The sequence below is a fragment of the Pezoporus occidentalis genome, unplaced genomic scaffold (genome assembly GCF_034315485.1).
Source record: "Pezoporus occidentalis ecotype Australia unplaced genomic scaffold, CSIRO_AGI_Poc_V1 ctg30, whole genome shotgun sequence".
Classification (NCBI taxonomy): domain Eukaryota; kingdom Metazoa; phylum Chordata; class Aves; order Psittaciformes; family Psittacidae; genus Pezoporus; species Pezoporus occidentalis.
Window position 1 is genome coordinate 3674686 of NW_026914941.1, and position 14268 is coordinate 3688953.

Here is a 14268-nt window from a genome sequence, read left to right on the forward strand (position 1 = left end):
TTCTCTCTCCTTTTATTTCCCATTTTTCTATATTGCCTAAACATTGAAGTCCTCTTAAGCTTCATATTGCTGTACACCAATTAGCTATACACCAACTGTATGGGAAATGCAGATTCTGGGAGGATAGGGGTAAGACAGAAGAGTGCCGTATAAAAGCTAACCAGATTATGTTTGACTAGGCTGACTTGTAGTCTTTGAGACTTAAGTCAACAAGTCAGCCCTTGCTTAACCTCACTGTATAGCTCGATCTGTATTATTGCCATGCACTATGCCACAAATAACGGACCTTCTGTGCTGAAAATTGTGTGTGGTGAGCAGCACACTGAACTGTTCCTGCTCCTGTCTTGTGAAAGTGCATAAGGTAGTCTGTACCCAGTCTCTGGATTTCAGTGAGAGTCACAGGGCAGAGTGAGACCAGCAGCATCCCTAGGTGATCGTTAAAATAGCCAACTCAGTGCAGATTTTTGAATGAGTAGATACTTGAGTGTGCATTCTGAATGGAGAAGTATTATCTTCACACAACTATGTTTCTCTGAAACAAAGCTAGATTCTCTCATCTATGCACTTGATCAGCAATCTTAGTAAATATTGGGTAAGTAAAGGGCATAAAACGCCTGAATTAACCCTGCCATTAATGGTAGCATTCTCTTTGGCTTCAGTGAAATTTGTATTTGCCTACTGACACCAAGCTTAGACACCATGAGTCATTGTGGCATTAAGCAACTATGACATGGGAAATCAGAAAAAGGTACAAATCGTCAGGAGACTTATCTTTTCTGATGCATGAATATCCTAGAAGTGACTGCTGTTGCTGCTCTCTCCCCTTTTTTACAGTAAGATATTCCTTTGGGTTGTATATTGAAGTATGAATTACTCCTGTGACTACCACTCACTGAAACTTAGTCTTTCAATATCTCTGGGAGAAGAAGAAAAAGAAAAAAAAAATCCTCTAAAATTGGAGGTACTGACCACTTTGATCATAGCTGATAGAGGTAAAGTACTTAAGTCTGACAAAAGTCCTTTAAGTGATTGGCAAATAGAATAGGAGTATAATAGTCTGCAAAAATTGAGGTCAACCATTGATGTTATCCCCTCAAGATCTATTAGGAAAACATGTATTTTGGTCCTGAAAGAAAAGTGGTTACCGCCAATCTAATCTATGTTAAAAACATGAAAGAACTGAAAAAATGGTGCCCTCATGAAACTGTTCGGTGCGGCTAGTGATACTTTTACATTTAAGAACAAGAAACCTTCTAACAGTAAAAATCATATGCTTGTGCATCTTCTTTACATTTTACTCATTCATAAAAAAAGAACTCTTACTGCAGTGGGGCAATATCTGTAGTTTTTCATGTCTTCGCCCAAGTGAAGTGAATATCTATGGTACTCCATATATGATCATACATATATATGACTATATATTAATAAAAACAAGAAGATAATAAGCATATTTTATATTTGAAGCACATTAAACAGTAAAAGAACTACATGAAAACAATTAATGCAAAATTGAATATGCAAACTAGTGAGACAAGAAGGCCTGTCACTTACATCAGTTAAAACCCCTCAGGCCTGGAAGGCAGTTCACCAGAACCAGAGAATCTCAATTTTCCACATGACAGGCTACCATCTCATTTATAATGATGTTTTAATAATAAGACATCCTTTGTTTTAAAAGAAAAAAAAAAAAAATCCAAGTTCTGATGAACAAGACTTACATTGAACAATTTTATCATTTCTCCCTTTAGCTGACAGGTATTGCTTTTGAATTGCAGAGTTTCATTTAAGAGAAAGTTTAATGATAAATGTTTCCAGTGTGAACTAGTGAATGGTAGTCAGCTGTGAGTATTCTGCAGGTCATTACAGTCATGCTTCTTATGTACATTGCTGACATCTTATTTCTGAAACGTATTTGAACTTGATTGAATTATTCCTTTTTGATCTGAAAGGTAATGTCAAACTGGAACTTGAAAAAAGATCCCACAGAAATAAGTTGCACAGTTTTATTAAGTTCTTTAGGAGCAAATATAATTAGAAATGAAGTAAACACCAGTAATGTTCCATGTCATCCTTACGATTTGAAGAAAGTGAGGCTCAAGTCAGATTGCTATACGTAGCTTCTTCTCAAAGTTTGGTTATTGAAAAATTCCATCGTCCACAAGGATGTGAAAGCAGTAAGCTGTTTTGTGGGGTTTTGAAATGTGTAAATCATTCATACAATTATATGATAAAAACAAACTTTAAAGGGTAAATCAGCTGCTCATAGAAAAACTTATGATTCTGCAAAGTGTGACCTCTTATCACATTGGTGGACACTGATATCAAGGAAATACTGTTAGCCTAAGTGTAAAAGTTCTCTCATTTGAAAGGGAGCCCACATACTATCCTCTAAATTCTCTTTCCTTTTCCTTACTCTGCTGAGATGTTACACTTCAGAAGACCTATGGCTATTTTATTTTGCATTTCAGTTAACTCAGTTAATTCAGGAGCTGAAACTGCTGATTTGACCATGAATTGCTGGGTGTAATTTAGGTTTGTTCTGATGTTATTAAAACTTAAGGCAGGGTCTGGAGCTGTTTAAACACTGTCAAGGCTGGCAGAACAGGAGGGTTTTCTAATTAACTTTTTTTATCTTTCATCTTTATAAAGCAATAGCAGGTATTGACCCAAGATAACAGGAAACAAAACATAAAAATACCCTGAGGTCTAAACTCTGTTTGATGTATATAGGTAGTACTAATTCTTATGCAAATTCCTTCATTTCTAATAATATATAAGTATTTAGATACTTAAGTTAAAAAAGTAAGTAATGGGACTTGGTAATAAGCAAATGTTAAACCTGATTGTTTACAATACGTGTACACTTGCCACTGGCACATGAACTGGGTGCTGGGTAGGTATCCAGCAGTATCTGAAATAGATTAGTAGTCATTTTAACTGAAATAGGTTACCTCTTCAGTGACCGTCACCTAGTAAGTAGCTGTTTAAGCATTTTATTTTATTTTATTTTATTTTATTTTATTTTATTTTATTTTATTTTATTTTATTTTTTTTTTTTTATTTTTTTAGCATTTTTGTCCCTTTCATTGATAGGGCAGAGTTGAGAAAATTCTCTTTTCTCTGTTTCTATAACAGGCTTCTGGGAATTCATGTGATTGTTTTAAAGAAAAAAGTATGATACTTATGATTGATTTCACATCTGTTTTCATTGGGATTTGAAATGTTTTTTAAACTACAGTGTTGGGGGAAATGTATTTTAACTAATGATTGACAGGGAATTACTAGCATTACAACATAGAGGATAGTATAAATGGGTGATGTTGTAGAAAAGATGTTCAGAAGAACTGTATGTGCAAAAGTAATTTTTCATTATTTATAATGAAATATAAAAGGCTGCAAAAATATTAAAAAATCAGTTGCTTTTCAGTAAAATAAAATTTCAGAGTGCTAATCAAAATTAGAAAATGATGCTTTGTCTTCCTACAGCTGGCCTCATGATGGCTTGACAATTTTAAGTTCTAAATATAACTGAACTCTAACTTTTCCTCAGTGTCAGTTTTAAATACATTCTCATAGAGCTTTGCTGAAAAAGGTGTTATGCAAACATGGACACAATAACACACCACACCAGCTAGTTCTGTTTACAGTGTACATATTCATGGCAATGCAAATAAGCATTCACTATTTCACAACTCATGACTCAGCTGAATTTGGTGTGGATATACACTTGGAATCTGTGAGGTGCCAACAGTGCATTCTGTTCTCGGGCAAAAATCTGATTCAATGAGTGTTAGCTATTAACAGCATTAACACCCTCTGTATTTTGTAGTCAGTGTGAGTTACTGATGCACTTCATCTTAAGATCCCAAAGTGCTTCATTGATGGTGTTCTTCTGAGAAAGCTGTTCTGGTTTTGTTTGGTTTTTCCCTCTATGTTGTAAATGGGGAAATGAACCCATAGAAAGCCCAATAGATTTGGCTGTTGTCATAAGGAGCCTAAGGGAAAATCAAGAGTAGGAGCTGTAACAGAGATTATTTTATGCCTCTGAGAGGGAAGGCTGTCTTTGGACTAATTATGCAAGTGATGCTGACTAATTTTATCTGCATATGGTAACCGTACTGACTTCTCTTTGGGTGCCACAGACAGAATTTCTGAAGCTCTGATAACAGTGTAAATATAAAAATACTTCTCATAAATACTAGTTTAAATGTGCTACTTTGTGTCTATTTGGTGCTGTTCATCCAGTGTTTTGAATGGCATTGACAACCCTTCGGAACCCACCCAGCATGAGTGGGATGTATAAACCTTCCAAAGCTAAGGAGGTCAGATACAATCAGAAAGGGAGGAGCAGGTTCCAATGACTTTGTTGATAGCTGAGGGATTTCAGTAGTTTGGGTTCAGTCTCCCACTCTTCAGGCGTGTGCTGCCTTCAGAAAGACTGGTTGACCCAGGTTCATTCCACTTCAGCACTTAGTTGAGGCAGCTTTAAGGCTCATTAAGTCATGAGATTGAGAAGCACCTCCAGAAGGTATGTCAGACACTCTGTGTACTGAAGTGCCTCAGGTATGAACCTCTCTCTTTCTGATGTGGGAGGAGCATTGAGCTTCCTTCTTTCTGTACCTCAGTGCACTAGTCAGGACCCGGAGGGCATAAGTCATAGATGAGCTGACTGAGTCCAGGGTCAGCTCCTTTGCTGACTGGAGCTGTATTAAAGAAAGCAGATGTGTTTGGTCTCCTTCTGGCCATGCTGGTTTGGTTTCCTGGCTTGACCTTGCCCTGCCCTGTTACTATGCTCTATCTGGGTAATCACTAGACTGTGTACAGCCCTGACTGCTGTCTCTAGCCCTCATCCTGACCTGAACTTGTGCCTCTGCATCTTGTCTCCTTGTTGGTAAGGTAGCTGTCTTCTGCTCCAGGCTTACCTCCCCTTCTGGAGCAGCTGGCCCTCACTGCTTCCTGACATGTCTGAAGTGAGGTGGGATGATTCTGCGCCTTCATTTCACTATCATTAGTTGTCAGGACAGAGGGCATTAGGCAAGTGTAGGTAAGTTTGTGGTGGTTGGGCTACATATCAGTACCTCATTATTATATAGCACTGTAATGGTACTACATAACGAAGTTTCACTCTTACATGGCTCTGTAAGAGTACTGCAACAATACACACAATGTAAATAGATACTGTAGCATAAAAAGTTCGTGTTTGGCTTTTTTTTTCAGATGAGCTAGAAGCAACTTTCAGTGGAAGTAGGTGTGTAACATTCTTGCAGCTGTCATTAAAACTAACGTGCAAATTTAAGGTAATCTGAATTAACTATTTGCATTGGAAAATCTCTGAGATTTAGAATATGTTTGTGTCTATGCCCAGTATAAACGTGGTGCATTAAGCTGTTTTTTAGCTCAGTGATTTGTTCAAGGTCACATACTAATTGCTAGCAGAGCCTAAATAAAGAATCTAAGAGTATCTGCTCTAACCAATAAATCATATTCATTACTGGTTATTTTTCTACTGACTGGCTCATGGCTCTGGGACACCATGTCTGGCTGACTGAATTATTACTTTGAGGTTTGCAGAAATTAATAAATGTTTAATGCTTCAACAAATAACTACAAATCTAGAGAAATGAATGGTAAAGTATCCTTAACCTCCCCTTTCTTTCTCTAGAATCTCAGATTTATTTCCAGTTTCATGATGATCTTGGCCAAGCTTAATTTTTGTAGGAGATAAAACTATGACTTCATGATAAATTCCAAGACTTTGTTAGTTAGGCTGGTGCAATATAGTACTTCTAATAGTACTTCTAGTGCACAACAATTTTTTTAAGAGATTTCTGAGTAATAACCTGTGATTTATTGGTCTACTTCATGGGGGAAAAAAAAAAAAATCAGCTGTTTCTTTGCCGGGAACATGCCATGTAGAATATAAACTTGTAGGTAGTTGATCTGACTTGAACATTATATTTTTATTAGAGATCTGCTGGTGTTGCTGATCTTTTTTCTACCTTTTTCTAGCTCTTTGAGTGAACTGCTGTAGCAAGGAAGCTCTCTATTAGTATGTGAATGTAAGGGGAATAATGTTTTTGTAATGTTCATCTGTTAATAAAAATAAAAGTTTATTTTCTTTAATCTGAATCTAAAATATAATGACTTAAATTAGTTTTGATCCTAATACAGTTAGGCAGCCAAAACTCCTGGGACTGAACAGAGGTTTGAAACAGACTTGGTGCAGATTATTTCTATGCTAATGTCTCTGTTAAATGAGAAGCAGCACCTAAGGAAACAAGGAGCAGTTCAGAGGCAATGAAGAAAAAGAGATTGTCTTCTTTATGCTTCCTTCCCTGTGTTTCTAATTACTAAATTCAGTTTCAGTAGAAATTGTGATTTACATTCAAGTGCATATAGAATCTGGCAGTGGAATTACATGGTATTCAGTGCTGTTAAGTTCTAGGCTCTTGTGTCACAGGATTGTCTCTTTGTATATTTTTCTGTGTGAATTCCTCAGTCTGGGATATTACTGTCAACAATAAGTACTTTGAGATACGTAGTATTGGAAGCAGTATTGCAAAGTGAAGGGACTATTTCCCCTAAAATGGGTGAGATTAATGACAACTGTAGAATACACTTTTAGTAGCACAGAAGGGAGAAAAAATCTACTTTATCATGAAAATATACCTTATGAGCTGAAAATAAGCTTTCTTATTGGCTATCCAGCCGTTAATGGATCTGAAAAGGAATGGTCTTCCTTTTCACTGTTGTAAAATTCAATAACGGCTGAAATAGGTAGAGTAGAATAATGAAAAGAGATTTGGTTCTCTCCCCCTCTGCTGGGTATGGCTGTCACATATATAACACACTGTCTTGTGTTTCTTTGTGACTGCAAGTAAGACAAAGTGACTTCCCAGCTGTTAACAGGAGACTGACATTGCAGGCGATCTTTTACAGTCAATCGGTCTGTTTACATCAAAAGCAAAAATAATGAAAATAAAAAATGGCTAAAAAACTGGGAGGAAAACCTGCAATTTCTGTCCGTCACCAGAGGCATCTTAACTACATGTTTGCAAGCAGTAGAAGTGTTCAGGATTTTGCATGGCATTGATAGGATTAGATGCAGTCTGTCTTTGTTCTGATATGTTTCTTTTTTGGACCTTTTGGGAATGAGGTTTCTCAGGCTTAGGTCTCAACAATTCCAAGAGGGGCACATAAAACACCTGAGGAATTCATAAAAGCTCATGCGTTTGCTATGAAAATAAATAGTCTATGATCAGATTACTTGCTTGGGTTATACTCTGGGGCTGCATAAGGATTGCGTGAAAGGACTTTACACTTGTGCAAGTATCGGTTACCTGATGACGTGTGTTAAACCAGATGGGCCAGATGATTATTTACAACTGGGCAATATGTTGCCGGTGGTACTTGGAATATTATGTTCAGGTTTGGGCCCCTTAGTTCAAGAAGGGTATTGACAAAACAGAGGGGCCATAAATATGAAGCCTAGAGCATGTGACCTATGAGGTGAGGTTGAGGCAGCTGAGCTTGTTTATTCTGGCAAAGATAAGACTTACAGGTTATCAAGCAATTTACAACTATGTGAAGTAGTGTTGCAAAATCAGTGAAGCCACCTCTTTTACATAGAGACAGAGTAAAGGCAAGGACCAGGCGCTCTGAGATCAGGCTGGAGATACTCATAGTGCACACTGGAGGCAGTTTTTCAGTAGGACAATAGAGGAGTAGAGGGTTCCTCAGTCTGGAGGTTTTAAAGACAGGAAGCAAGGCTAGTCTGATTTAGTACTGCTTCACCCAGAGGTTCCTTCCAGTCACTGTTCCTATGATTCCATATTTTTAACTCGTATTGTTAAAATATCAAAATCAGATGAAGAAGAAAAAAATAGAAGCCATTATTAGTGTTCAGTGCATTATCTTGATTGTTTTATTTTATGTAAAAGAATATGTAGTATACAAAGAGTCCTCTTAGTGGTACTGTGAGAAAGGAAAAAATGTCTGAAAGTAAAAATGTTACAAAGGGAATGATACAAACGACTAGATTTACTTTCTTCCCATCCCATCTCTATTTTCTTGTATGGTACTTGGATGTGGTATTGTGCTTACTTTATGCATGTGTATATATAAATAACGAGAGTGGTAATATATACACTGTGGCAAGCTCATAATTTCTTTGTTTATGCAGAATGTCATATAGCATTAATCTAAATTTGAAGAAATGTCCTGGTTTCAGCTGTAACAGTTAAGTTTTTCTTTCTAGTAGCTGGTGCAGTGCTGTGTTTTGGCTTTAGTCTGAGAATAATGCTGATAACTCTGATGTTTTAGTTGTTGCTCAGTAGCACTTACCAAATCAGTGACTTTCAAGTCTCTCATGCTTTGCCATGGAGGAGGGGCACAAGAAGCAGAGCCGGGACACCTGACACATACTGGCCAAAGGGGTATTCTGTACCAGAGCGCATATGCCAGTGTGTAAACCTGGGGGGGAGTTACCCAGAAGGGACCAATCACTGCTTGGGTCTGACTGGGTATTGGTCACTGAGTGGTGAGCAATTGTGTTGCGCATCACTTATGTTTATTGGGTTTTTTTCTTCCCCCCCTTGTTATTTCCCTTATTATCACTAGTTGTAGTATATTGTACTTTAGTTATTAAACTGTTCTTATTTCAACCCACAGAGTTTACATTCTTTTGATTCTCCTCCCCATCCTGCCCAGGTGGTAAGGTGGGGGTGAGCAAATGGATGTGTGATGTTGGGTTACTGGCTGGGTCTAAACCAGTACAAAAAGTACAAGTACTACTTATTACAAATTTTGTATTTTGTTAACCTTGCTGAAAATCTTCTTTAGAAACAGTCTGTAGAATAGAGAGAGAAAGCAAGGTTAAATTACAGCCTGAATATGTCACAGAGCATTGCAGAACCTGATGAACAGAATGCTGAACTGAAGAGACAAAACTCCATCATTCTTTTTACTTAACTGTATATACTGAAAGTATCTTGAGTCCTGGAGCTGAGAAGTTGGCCAGACGTTGTTATCAGTGGACATTCATTTTTGTCCGCATCGGAGACCTACATTTAGCAGGTGGGGAGATATACAGTGTCCTTTTAATCTCTGAATCTAGCCTTAAAATGCTCATCTAATTCATTAATCACCTTTTTAGTTCAACATCTCAGTTACCAGCTGTGCAACTTAGATGCTACTGGTTAAATAAGAGTCAAAGGTCCCCTGTATTTTTAAGAAACTGGTCCTAAACCAACCTGTACACACCTCAAAAAAGAATCCTTTTAATACAGCATCCACAGGTAATTAATTTTATTCATTAGAATGTAATGCAATATATGTAATAATAGAAGATGGATGTATTTTCTAGATGTAATTTATTTCATTTGATTGAATTTATTCATTCTTTCCTACAAGTGAAACAGGGTTATGATATGATAGAAATCCATTTGTGGGGACAAACACAATGTCAAACTCCCTCACTCAAGCCACACCTCCGCCTCTGCTGTCTGTTCAGGTAATTCACCCAGTGCTTGCACCTGAATTACAGAGGCATTGGTTAAATGATCCAGTCTAACTGAAAATCTAGTCTCTCCCATGTGTGAAGAGAAAATGGAAGCATGTCATGTGCGTTAAACTCATTATAAATGTGATTTTTCAAGTGGACTGCTATAGCTTTGACAGAAAGCCTTGTTTTCTCATTTATTTAAACCGTATCATCACACTTAATATTTTTGAATATGTATGTATGATTTTTATTTTAATGAGATACTCTTATTCTCAATTTGATGTCTTTCAGATCTGCATTTAGCAGCATTTAACAATGAAAAAAAAATTATTGTCATAGAAATTATATGAGCTCTGGATTGCAAGAAGTCATAGCTCTAACTAGAATGTTATTTACTGGGTCACAAGCGTAAAAGTTAATGTACCAGAGCTTCTATCTTTCTCTTTCTCTGGATGGACTGTAACTGTAATGAACCTTAACTGATTTCTATTCATCTGGCTTTTAACTGCTGAGATTTTCGAAGAGAATTACAAATAAGACCCTTTATGTTGTCATCTTTTCTCCTTTCATTTTAGTTAATAATTTGAATCACATATTTCTGTTTAATCAGATATTCAGAGCATGAAAATCATTGCGGTAGCATTCAATGTGCATCATGTTAAAATGCAATGCAAAGAAAAGAACAACAAACTATGACGTGTCAATGATGTATTAAGAATAGCAGGACACAAAACTGTTGGTGCTTTTAATAAAGTGCATATGAGCTTAGCAGCTTAGTACAAATAGCTATGTAATATGTAAGTAAAAAACAGAGAAGTAGTAGTAATTTGAGTGTCTTAAATATGAATATTGATTACTTCGTCTTTTATGTGTCTTTAGAATTGCATGGAAAGCCACACTTGAGGTACTGAAGCTATATTTAGATTTGCTTTGATGTACATAAGATGCAAGAATTTCTGAGTGTGTGCCCTAAGGTTATTTGTTCCTCACTAGGAACACTGACCCTCGAGTATGTGTATGCATTTATAGATAAAAGTATGTATAATATAATAATATATATGATTATATATATTATGTATATTACATATATGTGTGTGTGTATATATATATATATATAAAAAAAAAAATACCACTGACCCTCTTCCAGACAACTGTGGGAGAATTTTTGTGTCCTCTCCAAATAAGTGAGTGCTGAAGCACATCTTTAGAGAACTGTCAATACTTGGACATTGTCACCTCTGTCTTCACAGTCAGGAATTCCTGTGTGTAAGTATCTTTCAATTTTAGCTTCTGAGTCAGCTCAAGTGTAAAGAAACACTGAACTGACATGAAAGGATAGAGTTTAGAGGAACAATGACAGAGTGATAGCACTGATTTTGATGTAAGTCATAGCAAACTTTATTATAGTTAGTGTGGTTATACAGGTGTTAAAGTTTTTGGAAGTGGTACTGAGATTTGGTCCTTACTTTGGTCTGTCTGGTCCCAGAAGGTTAAGGTAGCTGTTGTGAGGAAAGTGTCTGTATTCTTCCATGCCAGCCCTTCTGATGCTTCTGTCTTCAAGTATGTTAGGGGAAAAAAGAAAATAAATTCTACAGATTTAAGAATAATAAATAAAGTATCAAGATGGCTAGGCAGAGATGGGTTTTTTTTTTTTGTTTGTGTCCCGTCCCCCCCCCAGGAAAATGAGAGTTTTAAACATTTCAAAAATTCTTTTGAATTCATTTATTTGAGCCAGTTCCTGACCACAGATAACTTTATTCCATATGTAATGCATACAGTATTTTAACATCATATTTCCTTTCTGATTGGTGTTCTTATGACTGATTTTTATAGATATAATTTATTTCTGATCTCTTACTTGGGTAGTTTTTCTATTTCTTTGTGTCTGGTACTCATTCTCTTTTATCTTAGCATGGTATTTACCTTTTAAGAATTCTGCACAGGAGTAGGAAAATTCATTTTCTTATATGAACATTAGTAAAGTCCAATGAGCAGTATTTAATCTGGAAGTAATGACATGATTAATGCCTGTGAATGCTAAATAATTGAAAGATTTATGTATTAGAACTGGCTTTTTATTTGTTTCCTGATGTTTTAAAACTTTCTCCAAGCACTTCAGTCTATCATTCTGAAGTTCCACACAATGTGAACAAACTAGAGCAACAGAAATAAAACCAGTGCAGTCTTTGCAGGCATCTGTGTCAGCCTTCCATTTATGCTTCCTTCTCCAGTTCTGGGCACTGAGATGAGTTCTTCCACATCTGTGAAGATTATCGGATTTAGGAAATTTCAGAGTGAATGAATCTGGAACATGACTTCTGAATTTTCTGTTTAGCATCTTGGCATACAGGCTGTAGGTATTAGTTATTACTACACTTAACTGATGAAAGAGTGCATGGATTTGTCTTTTGTTGGCATTGTATCTGTATTTCTTCTGACTTTATTTTTTTGTTTTATTCCCTGCACTGGTATTGTTTGCATTATTCGTCATTTTCAAGTACTACTGTGTGAGAAATGCTCCAACTGAACTGTTCTGTTACATCACGGCCTTTTTTGTTTTAAAGGAAGGACAACTGATGGGCAGTACTGAATCCAGTTCCCAGCCAAATCTAACATTGTCGTGGTCACTTCTTTAACAAAGTCTAAGGTCCAGTTTTTAAAGAATGGTTGCGGGAGATAAATATTTGAACAAACCATAGATGTTAATAACTATTTATCAGTCTGCATGTTTAAACATACTAAGAGAACTTATTATCATGGACATTTGTTGTGGTTTAAACCCAGCCATGCAGCTCGTTCACTCACTTCCCCCCCTTCCTCCCCCCATTCCCGGAGGGATGGGGAGGAGAATCAAAAGAATGTAACTCCCACAGGTTGAGATAAGACCAGTTTAGTAACTAAGTTATAACACAGATCACTACTGCTACCACCAATAATAATAATGATAAAGGAAATAACAAGGGAAGAGAACACAACACCTCATGACCCCCCGACTGATGCCTCGCTTCCACCCAGCAGTGATCTAGGCCTTCCAGATAACTCCCAGTTACATCCTGGGCATGACGTGCTGTGGTATGGAATACCTCTTTGGCTAGTTTGGGTCAGGTGTCCTGTCTTTGCTTCGTCCTGGCTTCCCCTCCTCCCTGGCAGACCATGAGGCTCAGAAGGTCCTTGGCCAGACCAAACATTTGAGCAGTAACTAAAAACATCGGTGTTATCAGCGTTGTTCCCAGGCTGAAAGTCAAAAACACAGCACTCCACCAGCTGCTAAGAAGGAGGAAAAATGACTGCTACTGCTGAACCCAGGACAATGTTTCACTTATTTGCAAAATTCTGCCGCACTGATAAAAATGAGAGGATGATTTATGTCATCAAATATGACAAGTAGAATACAATATTGCTTAGTGCTTTTATGTCACTCACCAATTAAAGCAGTTTGCTGGGGATTTCAAGGAGAGGTTTGCTGTACATGTTGAGGGCTTTAAAGATGGATGAATGGGCATGGGTCATCAGTATCAGTGGACTTTCGGTGGTTCACTCAAAGTCTGGGGGTATTTTCTGTACAAAATAACTTAATCCCTCTAAAGTAACTTCAGTGTCTGCTTAAAAGCTGAGCAGATGTCTGTGCTTGTTTTTACCCTGTTAAGACTAAATTCACCAGAGCTGCTTATTTTGAACCAACTGCTAGGAGACAAAACCACTCACAGAGGTGATGAGTGTTGTCAATACAAAATAGTTTTTTTCTATATAAGCACAATGTTGCATTTCAAAAGAATGTGAATGTTACACACTCCCCATAGCAGGAGGGATGCAAAAAAACCACAAACACTGGAACAACTTCTGGAGGCAAACTGATGTGTGAAAGCATGTTTAGCTCTCTGATCAAATAAACTGCTATGGGAACAAGGAATTAGGAAAGGCAGTTTTCATTTGAGTTCACAGGTCTCATTTCTTATCATTCATCTACTCTTTTCAGTTGCTGTTGAGCAGTCGTCATGGCTAAACAGTACTGCTGAACATGCATTTTCAATAGACTTGAATCATGCTTATGGTTTTTCATTGGGAAATGACAAAACCAATGTCACTGTAGGATTTGAAATCACACTGAATGCAGGGAATAAGGCTGCCTGTAAGATCAGGGGGCTGTAGAATAGCCATTTGTACTACTGAGTTTGGAGCAGGCATTTTTCTTAGGGATGCTTGGTGTCTTAGAGAAAGAACATTCAGTGATACTTCCCTTGAGTACCTGAGAGCAGCTGCCACAGGGAAGGCACCTAGAAGGGTTTGTAAATGCTGCTGCCTAAAACCAAGAATCATGACACTCTATTAAGGGAAAATATCATTCATCCACAGCTTAAAGAATACCAGAAATATGTTGTAATTGGGTGAATTAATAGCAAAAAACTTTAATCAGGATTACAAAAAATTATCAGAATACCACCAGCAACGTATTTTAAAAAGAAATACTCAACATTCATTTTGTGTTTAGTGATCTGATATTTACTGTTACATTATTAATGAAACTTCACATGGTGGCATATTACTATTTACTGTTACTTATTGTAAAGGAAGTGCCTAACAGAAACTAAATTGACAATGCAAATGATATCTGTTTAGTCCATCTTGTTCCTTTTTTACTCAGTATTGCCTGTATGGCTTAAAAGTCTGGGAAATACTGCTTTTAATTTCTGAGTGTTTGCCATTGGATCTTGATTTGGGGTTGGAGTAAAGCAAATGGGGGGGGGGGGGAGATAACTGCTCTGCAG